This window comes from Lampris incognitus, chromosome 1 (genome assembly GCF_029633865.1).
Source record: "Lampris incognitus isolate fLamInc1 chromosome 1, fLamInc1.hap2, whole genome shotgun sequence".
Lineage (NCBI taxonomy): Eukaryota > Metazoa > Chordata > Actinopteri > Lampriformes > Lampridae > Lampris > Lampris incognitus.
In genome coordinates, this window is record NC_079211.1 from 13636232 (window position 1) to 13656433 (window position 20202).

Consider the following 20202-nt stretch of genomic DNA (forward strand, 5'->3'; position numbering starts at 1 on the left):
CCTCTGGACACGAGTACAACCCAGGTTGGACCCTTTAGTCGACTGGTTAGCGCAGTTGCCCGTGGTGCGGGCGACCCAGGTTCGTGTCTCGGCTGCAGCGGATTCCTGGCTGCCCCCTGGATTCGCTACATTGGTGTCAGAAGTTCAGTGTCAGAAGGGCGCACGCGCTTCCGATGGCCTCATGGTTTCACCATCCCACTTCTGACACCAATGTAGCGAATTAGGGGGGCAGCTGGGAACAGTCGAAGCTGGATTGGACCCTTTAGTCGATTGGGTAATGTAGTCACCCGTGTTGTGGGACACCCAGGTTCGCGTCCTGGCTGCAGCAGTTCCCGGCTGCCCCCCTAATTCGCTACAATATGTTTTGTGATATGTGCAAAAGCTGCTGAATACTTCAAACAAAGTGTTGTTTGATAGTCGGATGGCGTCAAAGAGCTTTCCGACATTTGGATCTGCGATGTCGGTGTCCGAATTTGTTTTGGCAACTTTCTAAAACTGACATTCTGAAATCTTATATCCCATTACAAACAAGGATATGTTGACTGCTCACTGCTGACCATGAATAGCTTCAAGGAAAACATCTGTATTTGTCTTCCTGCATTCACATTGCGATTACAAAGACTTCCTGTTCATAATCCCTCCCCTTTCTATAATGGACAGCTACTCGCCCCAATTTCGATTTAGCTAGCTCGGAAAAGGTATGAATGACTTGGCTGAAATGATTTGTCAAACATGATCGGGTGACGCGTCGTACAAACTAGTTCGTTTAAAGCATGTGGAAACCTTATCCCTTGATTTGTTGCCCAAAACTGAAATACATATTTTCTTAACAAATAATCGAAGGTGAAATTTATATAGCAAGATGCTGTACTTAAAATTTAAAAAAAAAACCCACAAAAGAACCTGGACAGTAATCTTAAACAGGGTTTCCTACTCTGAGGGACCTGATAAACACAGGAAACGGCTCTACACGTGAGAGAGCAATGGCAAGCAATAAATAAAGTAGATGTGTTATTACCAGTGTCAGAATGAAAGCTAAAACATCACAATTCACAGTGAAACATCTCAGCATAGACAGTCACTAGTCTATCACAGTCACAAGGATGTCACGGTACCAGCAAGAGTCGCAACTTCCTTCATCAACCAAAGTTCGCAGGTTGAAGAGTAGCCGGGATTCGACGGCTTATGCAGATTCCTACATATGTTTCTGAGTTTGTATATATGAGAACGACTAGTTAATGATGACCGAACTGAACTACTGAAGAGGTGGAAGGGTTGACCCTGGCTTTGATGCTACACATATCTGTATTTACACGAAGCTAATTATCAAATGTACTGATGAATAGTATAGGTGAAACAACATATTTACACTATTTTCAGGTAATGGCAAAGCCAATGGGAACTGGCGTTCTCTTCTCACTTTCATCGATATTTACTCAAGTCTACATAGAAATCCTGTCGTCGCCATCTTCACTCTACTCCCTTTCCTTTTATCTATCCTCCCTACATCATCCCATCTTCTCTAATGAAATGTGTTCTCTAATGAACCCACTACCACAGTAATCCCCAACCTTTTTTCTCCAATGCCCCCCAACCACCAGCACATTCTCTCTCCAATCTGTAACCCCCCCTCCACCACCCAGACAAATTACTAATAATTTTGATATAAAATGACAATGGTTTTGAAATGTTTCTTTGCATAATTCAAAGTGAATGTGCTGCATGTAACATGGAAAATATTTCCTCTAAATTACTTTTTCCTTAATTGACTCATTTTTAGGGGGCCATGTTGAGTTTAATCCATAATTCAAACACCATGTCAGACAAGTGAGCTTGTTTCACAGCCCGATCTTGCTTTCTGATTCATTTTGAACTCAATTCTCAAAAAGATTGCAGTATAGTTTCCCAATCTCTGATTCTGACTGGCATAGCAGCTCATGCTGACATCTTAGTCTTTGGAGCATCTCTGGTATCATCTATCCCTAGCATCTAGCATCTATCCCTTTCTTCCCTCTTCCCCTTTCAGTTGTCTTTTGCTTACTTCCCCTAATCCCCCTGCCAATTCGCTCCTTCATTCCTCCCCGTAGCGTGCCACTGCTGGCTATGTGAAGTCCTTGGAAACTGCCTCAATGAAGTTGGGTGCAGACATGAGGATGGTGAAGGTGCAGATGATGGAGAAGAGCGAGAAGGCCACCAGGCATAGCCGATCCACCACTGCGGCCGCAAACTTCCACTCGCTGCAGATGGCCTCAGCCTGGTCCTGGTCCCGGAACCGTTGTGCGATGTAGGACACCTCCTCCAGGATCCGCTGTATCTCCGGTGGGGGGATGCTGACACCGATCCCAGCCCCGACCCCTACTGCCAGGCCTCCGACCCCTCCTCCACCCCCACCTCCGCCACCTCCCCCAGGCGGCTCGGCCTCATCACTAGGGGAACCATGGGCGCGCCCACCAAGGGCCACCCCAGAGTCGCTGGAGGGCGGGCAACGCGGGCTCTCTATGGGCTGGTAGCTGCCAAAGTAGAGACTCATGGAGCCGTTGGAGGTGCCGGTGGAACAGGGTGGGCAGGACGCCTGGGAGAGGGGAACAGAGAGGCCCGGCATGGCGCCCATCTCAATAGAGCTGGCGCCGGAGAGGTGCTGAGGGCCTTGGCGGTACTTGTATCCCGGACGCTTGCGCTCATCTCCGGGTTGTTTCATACGGAGGAACCAGGCACACCAGTTTAACAAGACCACTCGCACCTGAAGGTAGAATGAGAGCATCACTTATACTATACATATACTCCAGTTCCCACACATCCTGGAAAACCTGGAAATTCATATACTGCTTTTCCAGTCATGTAAAATACCTGGAAAATGATAAAATCAGAATCAGAATCATGTTTATTGGCCATGTAGGTTTGCACAAACATGGAATCTGACTCAGGTTTTAGTGTACTTAACATAGAATACCAACACTACAACACAACAATCTTCAGATGTATACACAAGGGTTGACTACATACAGGTGAAATAAGAGGTGATAAGGTGCAGGGAATATATCAGAGATGCTGAAATAGATGTTAGCAGGTGACTTACATACATGCCTGAGGTAGCTGGACATGACAGAGTGTACCAATATACGTACAATGTACAGTACAGTATATACAAATATATATATATATATATACATACATATACACATATATACAAAATGGTTGGATTTATTGACAGTGTTAAGCGTTCATTTGAATGACAGCCCGTGGAAAGAAACTTTTTTTATATCTGGTTGTTTGGGGTACAGTGCTCTGTAGCGTCCACTAGAGGGGAGGAGTTGGAACAGGTTGTGACCAGGGTGAAATTGATTGAAAATCCTGTAAATACTATTGAGGTAATGGAAAACTGTCAATCTAGGTTGTAAAAAATTTTTTTTCACCTGCTGAGATTGTATTTTGTTAGCGTAATTTTAAGGTGAGGTCGCATATAATTAACCACTGAGATATCACATCAGTGTTTAAATTTTGGGTGGTTTGTTCAGTGACCAGCTAAAAGTTGTTTTTGGTTTTTTGTTTTTTTGGACCCCCCCCCCCCCTTTTCTCCCCAAGTGTACCCTACTCTTCCGAGCCACCATGGTCGCTGCTCCAGCCCCTCTGCCAATCCAGGGAGGGCTGCAGACTACCACATGCCTCCTCCGATACATGTGGAGTCGTCAGCCGCTTCTTTTCACCTGACAAAGAGGAGTTTCACCAGGGGGATGTAGCGCGTGGGAGGATCACGCTGTTCCCCCCAGTTTCCCCTCCCCCCCGAACAGGCACCCCGACCGACCAGAGGAGGCGCTAGTGTAGTGACCAAGACACATACCCACGTCCGGCTTCCCACCCGAAGACACGGCCAATTGTATCTGTAGGGACGCCCGACCAAGCCGGAGTTAACACGCAGATTCAAAACCGGCGATCCCAGTCTTGGTAGGCAACGGAATAGACCACCACGCTTCTCGGATGCCCAGTGGCCAGCTAAAAGTTAACCAGTCCATTTAGAGACTGTTGAGGCATCCACTGAATAATATGACCTCTGTGGGCAACGGCTGTCATGTATATCCATGCAAAAGTCATGGAAAATGTTTTTGAAAAGTCCTGGATAATGATTTCAGGAACACTTTCTATGAAGCTTGCATCTATAACGCCCTATAAGCATCTATAACGCCCTATAAGTGTAGGTATAAGTCATTGTAAGATTCATTATAACCATGTATACGCCCTCACAACACCTCATAACCACCTTTATGACACATTATGTCAATTTAAACGGATTTATGCATTATAAATATGTCATCATTAGCCTGTTCATCTGTCACATGTCATAATGCATCATAGCCAACTTGTTTTGCTCAAGTTTTGTAGAGATGCATAATGAGACTTCAGTGCTATTTCAGTCTTCAGCCATAGCCGTTAGTCCCTGTAATACACATTATAGGAAACTATGGGCGTTATAGATGCAAGCTTCATAGAAAGTGTTACCATGATTTCTGAAATAAGAGTGGGAACTCTGATTATACGCACACACACACACATACACACACATGCACACACACACACACACACACACACACACACACACACACACACACACACACACACGCACACACACACAAACACATACATATCCAAACACAACATTTGGTGTTTGAGGTAAATAATTATGGAAGTAATAAAAAGAATATAATGGATAATGATGATGATGATGATGACGATATAACAATACTAACAATCATGACAATTTCCAGATGAAAGCAGATTTGGTCGATTACTCACCCACTTGGGCATCTTGCCTCCCTGGGGGTCATGATGGTGGAACTGCAGGACTATGACCGTCACCACCACAGACATGCCCACAATCATCATGGTGCTGGCAAAATACTGGGCTGCAAAAACACGCAGACAATTCATAACCTTTTTTCTTCTCCTTTTTCTCCCCAATTGTATCCAGCAAATTACCCCACTCTTCTGCTCCACCCCCTTTACCGATCCGGGGAGGGCTGCAGACTACCACATGCCGCCTCCAATACACGTGGAGTCGCCAGCTGCTTCTTTTCACCTGACAGTGAGGGGTTTCACCAGGGGGACGTAGCACATGGGAGGATCACGCTATTCCCCCCAGTTCCCCCTCCCCACCCGAACAGGCGACCCGACCGACCAGAGGAGGCGCAAGTGCAGCGACCAGGACACATACCCACATCTGGCTTTCCACTCACAGACATGGCCAATTGTGTCTGTAGGGATGCCCAACCAAGCCGGAGGTAACACGGGGATTCAAACCGGCGATCTTCATGTTGGTAGGCAATGGAATAAACAGCTACGCCAGCCGAACGCCCAATTCATAACCTTTCCCATTTATGTGAATGTCTTGGCTGCACTTTGGGGGAATTTGCACATAAAAGGGGTCCATTTCGTAACATCCTAAAAGTCCTCCCCTTCCCTCCCTTCTAAATCCCCCCACGAGTACATTTAATTGGCAACATGTGCAAACAGGTACAAAAAAAGAAAAGTTAAACTGAATTAATCACTAAAATAGGCTGATTTCACGCTTTGCTCTAACATGAAAGGGAAGCAAGTCTGATCGATCTTTGCGAGGAGGTAAATTGCTACGGGGGAAAGAAACAGCTAAACTCAACAACAACAACAAAAACCACAAAAACAACAAAAACCTCAATGCAAATGCAGTGACAAAAGTTAGAATTGGGATAAACAAGCCAAAATAGCACAGCGAGAGGGGGGGGGGTGTCTGGGTGAGGAGGGGGAGGGGGGGGTGAGAACTCTAATGTTGGTCCTGAGGGAACATCAGGATTTTTTTTCGCACCCAGGGGAATAGACGATAAGGGGTGAGAGGAGCATTACAGTGTGCTCCCCCCCCGTGTGAGTGCACACACATGCACACGCGTGCACATACACACACACACACACACACACACACACACACACACACACACACTCACACACTATCTCACGGCCGACCCTGCAGTCTTTTGCCGACGACTGTGCACAAACAACAGCTAACACTTCAGACATGACCTAGCGCCGTCGGGGCCAAAATTTGTGTGACCTCACTGTGGTCTGGGGTCATGACCCTGAACAACCCTGCCATGAGGTGATAGCGAGGAGACAAGAGGGAGGAGAATGGGCTGGTGATGGAGGCGTGTAAAGCTGAAAGAGGAGCGAGAGAATGACGGGTGTGCAGGAAGGACAGGAAGATAGCATATCAGAGGGAAGAACTGGAAGTAACAGGAAGTTAGAGCCGGCGAGGTGGAGAAGGGAAATCGTGTTTTTAGGAGCCAGAAAAACAAAATATTCACGGCATTATTGCCGCAGGGGCACAAATAAATTGCAGATTGCAAGTTAACGGAAGCTTCACACGCAGGGCTTTAATTTGCTTCTCCAGTCCGATGTGAGGATTTTCTGGGATGGCAAAAAGCGGGCAGGACCGGGAGTTCAAGTCTGAATAAATATTATGGATTTGAAATTAAGGTCAACAAAACACCAGAATGAGAATAAATTCAACTGAATTTGGTGAGAGCGAGGGAAAATCACACTGTGCCGCATCACAGTGCGATATCATTAATCAGTGTTAAGCTAACCACACACACACACACACACACACACACACACACACACACAATGAGCAGACAGATAAGTTCTCTCTCTCTCTCTCTCTCTCTCGCTCCCTCCATCTTTCAAACCTGTCTATGAGGGTCAGTGCAGACTGCATAAATTTGGCTGTGGTAAGCACTTCGGGTCACTTATTCAGTAAAGCCAGAGAGACACGACTAAAACAAATTCAAACAAACCAGAATCAATCTGATTTACAGTTAACGGACCCAGAGCAGATCTATCTGGATTAACTGCTTTGAGCTAAACTGAATACGAAGGTATGCCGGCAGGTGATTGAATCCTGTAATTAAAAAACATACGATCTTCTTCCATCAGCTGCGTGAGCGCCGCTTCATGGAGAGTCATCGCTACAGCTACGCCTCCACGCGGCCTCCGTAATTTACATCCACACCCAGCCACTATGGTTGTGAAATGGCGTAATTCATTTTTACTGGCCCCTGAAATTTGTCCCAGATGGCTTGCCGTTCAGGCAATGAGAAAATAAAAACAGATTAATCACATTATTGACACAGCATGTGATGAGGCTTTTCATAGTGGAGGAAATCGCCGTGCTAACTCAGTAAGACGTGCGCCGGCGGTAGGCCCGGTCCGGTAACGCCACAGTATAATAGCTTCATCAATACCTGCACTTATAATGCAGTCAAACTGAGGACCTGCTCTTGACCCATTTCAATAGAGGCATGAACAACCTCTGCAGACCAATGCTGAGTCAAGCCTGTCAGTTTGTAGTGGCCAAGTCTGATCACATACAAGGAGTTTCACCTGGTAAGTTGCTCTCAGTCACACAACACATAAACACATGTACCCAGCAAGATACGAGAAGTGGGAAGTAAATATAATCCATCCATTATCCGAAATGCTTATCCTGCTCTCAGGGTCATGGGATGCTGGAGCCTATCCCAGCAGTCATTGGGCGGCATCAAAAGACATGCACCATCAAAAAGACATGCATGTTAGGGCTAATGGTCCTGTCTGTGCCCTTGACTGAGGCATGGTAAGACGAACTGGAGTTGGTCCCTGGGTGCTGCACGGCGGCTGCCCACTGCTCCTAGCTACACAGCTAGGATGGGCTAAATGCAGAGCCTAATTTCCCCACAGGGATCAATAAAGTATCTCAAAATCTCTCAGCAGGCAGGGAGACACCCTGGACAGGTGGCCAGTCCATCAAAGGGCCCACACACACACACACACACACACACACACACACACACACACTTTACACCGAGGGACAGTTTAGTGCGGCCGAGTCACCTGACCTAAAGGTCTTTGGACTGTGGGAGGAAACCGGACCACCCGCAGGAAACCCACGCAGACATGGGGAGAACATGTAAACTCCACACAGAGGACGACCCGGGACGACCCCCAAAGTTGGACTACCCCGGCGCTCGAACCCAGGACCTTCTTGCTGTGAGGTGACCGTGCTAACCACTGCGCCACCCAAGTAAATATAATAAAAAAATTAACATATCAGCATGAGTGCAGGTCCAATTATAAACAATATTAGAGGCGTAATGGAAGGCTACGAAAAGACGAATTACTGGCAGGCGTGAGGCAATTTGTATTACACAGTAATAACCAATATTGCACAGTCCCTGTAAATAAAAGTACACAGATCCAGTTGCATAGATTATCGCACAAGTTTGTTATTGCACTTTGTAGGTGCAGGAATAAAAATGACATGAAAGTGAATATGCATGTTAATAAACAGCGAATGTGACCAACATAGGAGACAGTCAGAAATACCAAATAATATCATCTGTATATAATGACATGCCATTGTCATATCATTATACTAATAATATAATTATTAAATATAATACAGTAGGATTGTAGCAATAATTATGAAGCAGCTAGGGCACACAAGTGCACGTGGATTTGTGTCTGTTCAAACACACAAATCTATGTCTCTCTCTCTCCATCCCTCTCTCTCTCTCTGTGGCCCGCTGTGGAGTTTGCAATAACGGCCGTATTAGCGAGTCTGAACCCTCCCACCACGCTCGCCTCATCACTCCCTCCAGGAAGCCTTTGAAGCCTCTCGCTCAGAACTTTGGCCCCATATGTTGCTCATCCTTTTCTCTCCATCTTGTCGTCTCTCTTCTCTCCTTTCATCCATTACTCCTTCTTCCTCCAATCTCATCTTCCCTGCCTGGCGGGCAGTCTGACTTTTCATGACCTATTAATGGTGTTGACAGTTTTAGTTCTGGCCATTCAATTTACTGCCTTACACCATCCGGGAGCAAGGGCAGAGATGTGCGCTGACACACAATCCCTCTTTGCGGTATTGAATTAGGTATTGTGGTAGCGAGGTGTGGCTTAGCTTCAGCAGCAAGTGGGGGGGGGGTAATGGCTGACTCGCGATAGCGAGGCTGATTAATGATCAGCCTCAGGTGTGCCAACTAACAAACCGCTCTTTATATTCTGCGGTGGAGCTGGGTCCTGGACAGACCTACCGACTCTGACGGGAAACACAGGTGGAACACACACGACATGAATGCACAGAAGGAAGGGAGCCACGCCAGAGGAAGCTCTGAAGGAAGAGAGCAAGGCGGCCCCAGCACCACAGCCCACCAGTCTGTGTGCTCTGATTTGCAAGTTAGTGCACGAGGATAGCTGTCATTGAGATGAATGGTTGGCTCCTCTGTTATTTGCAGTATGGGGGGGGGGGGGTGTCCCAGGCCTCCACTGGAGAACGCAGAGAGGTTTGTCAGACCTGACCGATAGCTGGAAGAGTGGTCCAAGCGCTAGTAGAAATGAAGTGCCGCGTTATCTCCGGCTTGGTCGGGCGCCCCTACACAGACAATTGGCCGTGTCTGCGGGTGGGAAGCCGGATGTGGGTATGTGTCCTGGTCGCTGCACTAGCACCTCCTCTGGACGGTCGGGGTGCCTGTTCGGGGGGGAGGTGGGAACTGGGGGGAATACCATGATCCCCCCACGTGTTATGTCCCCCTGGCGAAATTCCTCACTGTCAGGTGAAAAGAAGCGGCTGACGACTCCACATGTATCGGGGGACGCATGTGGTAGTCTGCTGCCCTCCCGGGATCGGCAGAGGGGGTGGAGCAGTGACAGGGACGGCTCGGAAGAGTGAGGTAATTCGCCGGGTACAAAAAACAGTACAATATGCCCTGGATCTGAGAGTAAAACTCCATACACTTGGGCAGTTATCACGAGAGAATTTGCTCCAGGCCCAGGAACGTCAATAGTGTCTGTATAACAGAGGCGCGCGACTGTGTCTAATCTGCACCGAGAGAGAAAGTCCTCGTATTACTTCCAACATCCAGCTCCAAATTATTCGCCAAATGGCAAGGGCCCTGTGAGGTGAGGCCGCGTGGCGGGTGGGGTATGTCAACTATGAGGTTGTGTGTAACAACAGGGGAGGCGCAACACAGATTTAACACCTCCATCTCATAAAAGCATGGAACAAGGCGGTCCCGGTTTCTCTGGCCACAGTCGTATCAGTGAGAGGTAAGTTGGGGCCGGAGGCCCCAAAATCCAACAATCCTGCCTCCCTCTATTGTGAAAACCATCTCTCACCCCACCAGAACGCCAAGGTTGCCACACTGCAACAGTGCTTTGTTTATTTGTTCTCCCCACAGCCAGGAGGCACAAACCTCATACAGCACCGCATAGTGACATCTCCGGGTGTGACGGTGCGTTCACGTCCGTACCGACCGCCTGAACACAAAAGGAAAACTGTTCAGGCGGAAATCAAGGCCATGCTGGAGATGGGGGATAATAGAGGAGTCTAACAGTGACTGGTTTAGCCCCGTCGTCCTTGTGCACAAGTCCGATGGATTTATACGGCCAGTATAGACTACCCCAAGGTGAATGGCATGTCAAAGATTTACCCATATCCAACGCTCCGCTCGCTTTTTTATGACACTGGGTTTAACTAAGGGCTACAAGCAGATTCCCTTGTCTCCAGAGTCGAGGGGAAAAAAAGGCTTTCTCTACGCTGGATGGTTTTTACCAGCTTGTGACTTTTCCATTCAGGCTGTTTGGCGCTCCAGCCATATTTCAGCACCTCGTGGACTGGGTGCCACATCTACATGCCGCCTATGCTGCTGCCTAGTTGGGAACAGAAGACAGCAGTAGTGATCGATGTAGCAACCCTGAGTGACGGCAACATCTGGAAGAAAGAGCACAAGAAGCCAGAGAAATACCAAGGACTGAGGGGAGAACTGGACCGGATGTGGAAGGTGAAATCCACAGTAGTCCCAGAGGTAATAGGAGCTCTAGGGGCTTTGACCCCCAAACTGGGAGAGTGGCTCCAGCAGATTCCAGGAACAACAACACCTGAGGTCTCTGTCCAGAAGAGCGCAGTCCTAGGAACAGCTGAGATACTGGCAGAACCCTGAAACCCCCTGGCCTCTGGTAGAGGACCCAAGCTTGAGGAAGGCACACACCACCCGAAAAGGGGGAAGGGGGGAGTATTTTTTGATTATATAGTTATTATATATATATATATATACACTACCGTTCAAAAGTTTGGGATCACATTGAAATGTCCATATTTTTGAAGGAAAAGCACTGTACTTTTCAATGAAGATAACTTTAAACTAGTCTTAACTTTAAAGAAATACACTCTATACATTGCTAATGTGGTAAATGACTATTCTAGCTGCAAATGTCTGGTTTTTGGTGCAATATCTACATAGGTGTATAGAGGCCCATTTCAAGCAACTATCACTCCAGTGTTCTAATGGTACAATGTGTTTGCTCATTGGCTCAGAAGGCTAATTGATGATTAGAAAACCCTTGTGCAATCATGTTCACACATCTGAAAACAGTTTAGCTCGTTACAGAAGCTACAAAACTGACCTTCCTTTGAGCAGATTGAGTTTCTGGAGCATCACATTTGTGGGGTCAATTAAACGCTCAAAATGGCCAGAAAAAGAGAACTTTCATCTGAAACTCGACAGTCTATTCTTGTTCTTAGAAATGAAGGCTATTCCATGCGAGAAATTGCTAAGAAATTGAAGATTTCCTACACCGGTGTGTACTACTCCCTTCAGAGGACAGCACAAACAGGCTCTAACCAGAGTAGACAAAGAAGTGGGAGGCCGCGTTGCACAACTGAGCAAGAAGATAAGTACATTAGAGTCTCTAGTTTGAGAAACAGACGCCTCACAGGTCCCCAACTGGCATCTTCATTAAATAGTACCCGCAAAACACCAGTGTCAACATCTACAGTGAAGAGGCGGCTGCGGGATTCTGGGCTTCAGGGCAGAGTGGCAAAGAAAAAGCCATATCTGAGACTGACCAATAAAAGAAAAAGATTAAGATGGGCAAAGGAACACAGACATTGGACAGAGGAAGACTGGAAAAAAGTGTTGTGGATGGATGAATCCAAGTTTGAGGTGTTTGGATCACAAAGAAGATCGTTTGTGAGACGCAGAACAAATGAAAAGATGCTAGAAGAATGCCTGACGCCATCTGTTAAGCATGGTGGAGGTAATGTGATGGTCTGGGGTTGCTTTGGTGCTGGTAAGGTGGGAGATTTGTACAGGGTAAAAGGGATTCTGAATAAGGAAGGCTATCACTCCATTTTGCAACGCCATGCCATACCCAGTGGACAGCGCTTGATTGGAGCCAATTTCATCCTACAACAGGACAATGACCCTAAACACACCTCCAAATTGTGCAAGAACTATTTAGAGCAGAAGCAGGCAGCTGGTATTCTATCGGTAATGGAGTGGCCAGCGCAGTCACCAGATCTGAACCCCATTGAGCTGTTGTGGGAGCAGCTTGACCGTATGGTACGCAAGAAGTGCCCATCCAACCAATCCAACTTGTGGGAGCTGCTTCTGGAAGCGTGGGGTGCAATTTCTCCAGATTACCTCAACAAATTAACAGCTGGAATGCCAAAGGTCTGCAATGCTGTAATTGCTGCAAATGGAGGATTCTTTGACGAAAGCAAAGTTTGATGTAAAAAAAATCTTATTTCAAATACAAATCATTATTTCTAACCTTGTCAATGTCTTGACTCTATTTTCTATTCATTTCACAACATATGGTGGTGAATAAGTGTGACTTTCCATGGAAAACACAAAATTGTTTGGGTGATCCCAAACTTTTGAACGGTAGTGTATATATATATATATATATATATATATATATATATATATATATATATGTGTGTGTGTGTGTGTGTGTGTGTGTGTGTGTGTGTATATATATGTATGTATGTATTTGCATGTACCCACTATTCATAAAGACACATGAAATCACACACACACACACACACACACACACACACACACTTGCATATAGATAACCCACCGATGAGAGGTACGGAGTCAGAGGTGGCAGGCATGATCTCTGCAACCAGGAGCATGAAGACAGTTAGCGAGAGAAGCACAGTGATTCCTGGGAAGAGAGACAGAGAGAGAGAGAAAAATGAAGTAGAGTAGAACATAAACATACATAATGAGCTGATCAGGGTCATTGGTGTGTGAAATTATTCCTGTAATGACTTATGCACATGATTAGTTATGTTCTTCTGACTACAGCCATTTGTTAGGTGGTAGTTGTTCCGACATGTCCAAGGTAGGTAAAAGCCTAAGACATCCCTCAAACTCTGACTCTGCTCTGGAACAGGTAACTGCTCATCCTTGGATGGGTACATCATCAAAAGTAATGGCACAGACAGAAAACCAAAACGTATTCCTCTCATGGAAAGCTTGTAATTATGAAATCTCATTATTGCAAGGTGATTTACAGCCAGTGCTATCACTCAAAAGAGCATCTCTGCACACGTGTGTGTGTGTGTGTTTGAATGACTCCTTTCATACATTCATGTATATGCGTAGGGTTGTGTTTATGTATGCTCAGACATACCAACTATTGCCTATCTGCGCCATTGCATGACAACGTCTAAGATCTAGTTTGGTGAATCCCACACTTGCTTAGACTGAAAGCTAACACTGCTTTTCAGGTTGAGCAAATTTAATGACCCAACAAGTCCTATTCAAAACACATCGAATAATACTCCTTTTTTTTTGATGCATTTATCTATTGCATAGAAATTTTTCCTTTTTTACTTCACGGAAACTCTCATTTGACAGCAGGGACATGCATTTTGTGTATGGCATTCCTCCTCTCCTTACCGAGCGAGATCTTTTCCCCCGAGTCTGCAGGCAGCAGGAAGACCAGCAGGGCAAGGCCTGAGATGAGCACGCAGGGGATGAGCAGGTTGAGGCCATAGTACAGCGTCCTGCGACGCATCGTGACCGTGAATGTCACATCTGGGTAAGGCTCCTTACAGCACTCGTAGTACAGCTCATTACGCTTGGCTGGCACACCTGGGGAGAAGGACCCACATCTGTATGTGAACTCAGTCCAAAAAGTAGACACAAACGTCTGTATGTACACAGACTAAGACACAAATGAAAAGTATTCAAAGATTTTTTTTATTTGTCAATAGAGGCAGGAATGGAAAGGGCCCTTTTTTCAGATTTCCCCCCCCTTTTTCTCCCCAGTTGTATCTGTCCAATTACCCCACTCTCCTGAGCTGTCCCAATCGCTGCTCCACCCCCTCTGCCGATCCGGGGAGGGCTACAGACTACCACATGTCTCCTCCGATACATGTGGGGTCGCCGACCGCTTCTTTTCACCTGACAGTGAAGAGTTTAACCAGGGGGACGTAGCGCGTGGGAGGATCACGCTATTCCCCCCAGTTCCCCCTCCCCCTGAACAGGCGCCCCGACCGACCACAGGAGGCACTAGTGCAGCGACCAGGACACATACCCACATCCGGCTTCCCACCCGCAGACACGGCCAGTTGTGTCTGTAGGGATGCCCGATCAAGCCAGAGGTAACATGGGGATTCGAACTGATGATCCCCGTGCTGGCAGGCAATGGAATAGACACCATGCCACCCAGATGCTCCCTGGAAAGTGCCCTTTTAAAAAGCTTATATAACCATATAACCACCTCCAGGTTTTCAAACATCAATGATTTTGTGTTAACCACAAAACAGCAAGATTCTACTTATTATCCATCCATCCATGCATCTATCATCATCCATCCATGTACATATGTTCATGTAAACATATATAAATCTATGTAAATACATCAATACCGTACTTATTTCATTTTGGTTACAACGTATCATTTCAGAAGTGGATTTCCAATCTGCGCCTGTAAAACGGCGAAGGCGGCACTCCTGCATCATGTATCGGGTGCTGGACACATAACGTCCCTGTCTGGATCTCCAGCCCCCGAGGCTGTGGCATGTCTCACTTACATAACGCCTGGCTACATCGCTGCCTATGTGTCAAACATTGCTACATGCACGCCATCTGGCCCTGTCTGACACCCATCCTCAGACAGCCAACAACCCCCTGGGACCGGGCACCAGGGACCCTTCTCTGCTGCTGTGCTGACCCAGCTGGAGATGGCCTGCTTGAGAGGCCTTCCCAGGTTTCACCCCTTTCATATCCCTACAGCTAAACCCCTCTACTCCAGATGATGTCCCACTGCGAGATCTTTTTTTTTTGGGGGGAGGGGGGTTGATTTTTCCCTCTTTTTCTCCCCAATTGTACTGGGCCAATTACCCTATTTTCTTAGCCGCCCCAGTTGCTGCTCCACCCCTCCGCCGATCCGGGGAGGGCTGCAGACTACTACACGCCTCCTCCGATACATGTGGAGTTGCCAGTCGCTTCTTTTCACTTGACAATGAGGAGTTTCACCAGGGGGACGTAGCGCGTGGGAGGATCACGCTGTTCCCCCTCCCCCCCAAACAGGTGCCCCGACCGACCAGAGGAGGTGCTAGTGCAGCGACCAGGACACACACCCACATCCTGCTTCCCACCGGCAGACACGGCCAATTGTGTCTGTGTAGGGACGCTCGACCAAGCTGGGGGTAGCACAGGGATTTGAACCAGCGATCCTCGTGTTGGTAGGTAACGGGGTAGACCGCTACGCTACTACCCGGATGCCCCTGAGATCATTTATATTAGCAGATATAATTTCACTTTAATTTCAGAGATGTAAATTTGAACAAGCAGTCTGGTCTAACATGAGGAGGACAAAGAGGAGATTCTGGAAGCTTCATTAAATCCAAAACACAACGAAGGCATTTGTACTGGATGTGATCTACACTGGGCATTCTCAAGAGTATTACGCCAAGTCTTTGCCAAAGCTTTCCTACCGACGAGGTCCCACTCCCCGTTGGGAATGTAGGTGGACGTGTCCACATCCAGCATCTGAAGGTCCAGCAGCCAGCCATTGTGGGTCCAGGAGCCAAACTTCAGGTCACACTTCTGCACGTCAAAGGGGAACCAGCGCACGTCGATATAGCAGGTGCTCTTCAGGATGCCGGGGGGGATGTACTGGCAGTACCCCGACGCATTGACCAACACATTGGTGTGGAAGGTGGCATCGAAACGCTCGTCAGCACTGGAGAGATAAATGAAAACTGGATGTTGGTGTGCAATATTCCACCAGGTATTAGAGCAGAGCCAACACAATCTCCCATTCAAATGAACTGTCTTTTTTAGGGATGTTTGATTTCATTTTTTTCCCCTAACAGTGTCCAGTGACCTCGTCTTAAAAAGAGGTGGTAGCTGATATTAGTGTGTTTATCATCTATTTATAACAGATGCATTCTCCTTGTAAATGTAATTACCTAAACAGACACGTTGAAAGGAAAGTTTAGGGGATGGAATCACAAAGTTGTGTTGTGTACCATTTAACTGCATCCCGCACATTTGATTTGAGACGACAAATCAGAGCTTGACAGGCAGAAGCAGATATTGTGTTACCTATTGATTTAGCTGTACACTTGGAAACATGTTGACGTTGCAACTTTTTGGGGGGGGGGGATTTTCCCCCCTTTTTCTCCCCAGTTGTACCCATCCAATTACCCCACTCTTCCAAGCCGATCCGGGGAGGGCTGCGGACTACCACATGTCTCCTCCGATACATGTGGAGTCGCCAGCCGCTTCTTTTCGCCTGACAGTGAGGAGTTTCACCAGGGGGACGTAGTGCATGGGAGGATCACACTATTCCCCCGCCCCCCCCCCAGTTCCCCCTCCCCCCCAAACAGGCACCCCAACTGACCACAGGAGGCGCTAGTGCAGCGACCAGGACACATACCCACATCCGGCTTCCCGCCCGCAGACACAGCTGATTGTGTCTGTAGAGATGCCTGACCAAGCCGGAGGTAACACGGGGATTCAAACCAGCGATCCACATGTTGGTAGGCAACAGAATAGACCACTACGCTACCCAGATGCCTCTACGTGGAAAGTTTTTACAGAAAAAACTCATTTATATAGATCTATGTCAGGGGTTTAAATTGTTGTGTTGCAGAGTAAGAGAGAGACCAATGGGTGGAAGAATGGGGTAGAGCTGATGATGGTGGAAAAGTGGGGCATCTGTGGGGCAGCTGTCATAATCCCCGTAAGGTAATGAAAATGTGTGAAAAAAGTGACCAGGCCTGCTTGCATAAGAGGGGGCATGCAGACAGAGGTGAGCATGTACATGTTTATGAAAGAGATCATTTCAGTGTCTGGGTTGTTATTTTAATTTACCATTGTCAGTATGTTCTTGTGTGTGTGTGTGTGTGTGTGTGTGTGTGTGTGTGTGTGTGTGTGTGTGTGTGTGTGTGTGTGTATTCATATGAGGGAGCTTGCACGCTCGTATGGTTCATGTGTACTAATGTGAGCTGTCTGTATTACGAGCGGTGGATGCGGGTTAGGAAGTTCTCTGCTGCCTCAGCCCAACCTGTCGCAGCGATGAGCAGTGAAGTAATGTAGCTGCCAAGCCATCTGTGGTCCAACCAGCCTGCTCAGATCTTGCACACACACACACACACACACACACATACACACACACAGTAACACACCCACATACACAAAGGCATAAGCACACTGGTAAATCTGCATGCATACACAGAAACACACCATAACACACTAGCGCACACACACGTGGTTTAACCCAGGCGAATTCCAGGTTGAAGTGGAATCAAACATTCGGTCTTAGTGTAATACCAAATGTGTCCTGACAGGGTCCAGACCTGTGACAGCAGAAAACAGACAGATGCCTCCTTCAAGGCTCTTCAAACCACAACCTGCTGTACTTCAGTGCTACCATTGCCAAGAAGTCCAGTTTGCTGAGCAGCTAAGGTAGGGACCCCTCCTCCAACCCTGCTGGGATCTGCACTGTGGGTAATACGGTTAGCTAAAAGAGAGACCGTCACAGGTTTGATCCAAACTAAGTGTTCTAGCGCAGCGTTTCCCAACCCAGTCCTCAAGGACCCCCTATCCTGCAGATTTTCATTGTAACCCTGCATAGGTAGCCCTGCTTGTACTTACTCAACCAATCATCTCACAGCACTTAATTATGCAAGGTGTGCAAAATCTGACATAATTCATTGCTGATTGGTTGAATAACTACGAACAGGTACCCATTCAGGGTTGCAAAGAAAATCTGCAGGATAGGGTTTCCTTGAGGACTGGGTTGGGAAACACTGTTCTAGCAAGTATCTCTGGACAAGACTCTGCATCCTTTCCTGTTCACTTGGTGCATGTAGATATATTCAGCTATTGTTTTATTGCTATTGAAATAAACATGGCGGAAACACGTCGGGCCGCTCGTGTGAATGAGATGATGTCATGAAAGCTCAGCGCACCGCGAGTAAAGCTGAAAGTAATGTGTTCGGAGGCCATTAAGTCAACCGTTCCCCTGCCCTAAAGGACACTGCGAGTCGAATTCATACTCGCTGTTTTCTGTGTCTGTTTCTGCCATACTGACAGCAGATTTCTGCGGACAGAGACAAACATTTGAACAAGCAGTCTAGTCTAACATGAAGAGGACATGGAGAATTCTGGAGGCTTCATTAGATCCAAAATCAGATGAAAGGGGAAGACATTTGTGCTGGATGTTTACTGTCCTCTGAGGCATGGTATGTGATTAAGGGCTATATAACTACATTTGACTTGACTGTCTTGTCTTTTCTTTATTTAACCATTGACACCAGTGGGGTTTTCTCGGCCGCCCCCTAGTGGCAGTAGAACAGCGGTAGAAAATCGCTCACAACTTGCCTGGAAGTTGTTTTTTTACAGCCTCTCAGTGGCGTAAAGTAGTTACGACGGGCCTCGGTGCACGCTATTATGATGGGCCCAGCTAGTTACTAGTTAGGAAACACACACACACACACACACACACACACACACCATTAGGCGTATATATATTTTATCAATGGTGTGTTGGATTTTACAGTCCAATGAGTTACTTAGGCTGTTGTATAAGGAAAATAGAGGTCAAAGAGGAACCTTTCAGCACCATGGATAGCGCTCTGACACACAGTAATGCAACCCGTCAATCAAATCAACAAGTCAATCAGCCAACTATAGCTGGAATGTTTACACAGCTATATGTTATTTTTTTTAAATTTATTTTGAGATATTTTATTGAGCCCTGTGGGGAAATTACACTCGACATTTAACCCATCCTAGCTGTGTAGCTAGGATGGGTTAAATGCCCACTGCTCCTAGCTGTGTTGCAAGGAACAGTGGGCAGCCGCCGTGCAGCACCCGGGGACCAACTCCAGTTCGTCTTGCCATGCCTTGCTCATGGGCACAGACAGGAGTATTAACCCTGACATACATGTCTTTTTGATGGTGGGGGAAACCGGAGCACCCGGAAAAACCCCCCCACCGCAGGCACGGGGAGAACATGCAAACTCCATACAGAGGACGACCTGGGATGACCCCCCCCCCCCCAAGTTGGACAACCCCAGGGTTCGAACCCAGGACCTTCTTGCTGCGAGGCAACAGCGCCAACCATTGCACCAATGTGCCATGCCTTCCCATTGGGAAGGTATGTAGGTTAAAAAAACCCAACACATCAGCCTGAGAGTTGCTACATAACTAGCCGTATGTACTATAGCGAACTGGCGCTAACGTTAAGTTTACTTTTGAGATGGATAAACTGTTTCTGCAGCCAGTTTAACCAGCTGCTCTTTGTCGGCTCCACAGAACGGAGACGCATTCGTCAACTGATCTCCCTGACTGACACGTCAGGAGAAATCGTTGTTGCCGGCGATGTAAACTTTCAGAGAAGTAACACTCACAACATGTACTGATGGGTCATTACTGCAATTCAAACTCCTCTACTGCACACGTGCAGCGTCGTGGCGTGAATCATGTGTACAGTATTTTAAATACTGTAATGAAGTAATTTGTTCAAGGTTGCTTTCCTAATCATGCTAATCATGCAACAATTGGACCGTCACTCAGACTGTGTGTGTGTGTGTGTGTGTATTAGGGCTGTTATATCTAGCTTGCCCTCCTAACATTACCATGGTTGCTGACACGCTGCTGAGGGCAGCGATGCTGATGCCAGCCGAACTGCTGCATTGCTCCGGGGGGGGGGTGCGGGGGGGGTCGTCCGTGGGCTGGCAACTGTTTATAAAAAAGCCAAAGAAATCTAATCAAGGCAGCTTTGCTACCGTCTCCTCCTCTTCTTTTCTCTCCCGTCTTTTCTTGGTGCCGCTTTATGTTTGAAAGGTGTGGCCGCTCGCTTGGCTTGCAGATGTGCTCAGCTGCGTGCAGA

At 47.2% G+C, this 20202-nt stretch overlaps 1 pseudogene; it reads right to left on the reverse strand.

The window, feature by feature from the left end:
• Positions 1-2101: 2101 nt before the first annotated feature.
• The window catches only part of LOC130123036 (neuronal acetylcholine receptor subunit alpha-7-like), a 64087-nt pseudogene continuing 45986 nt past the window's right edge, over positions 2102-20202 (reverse strand).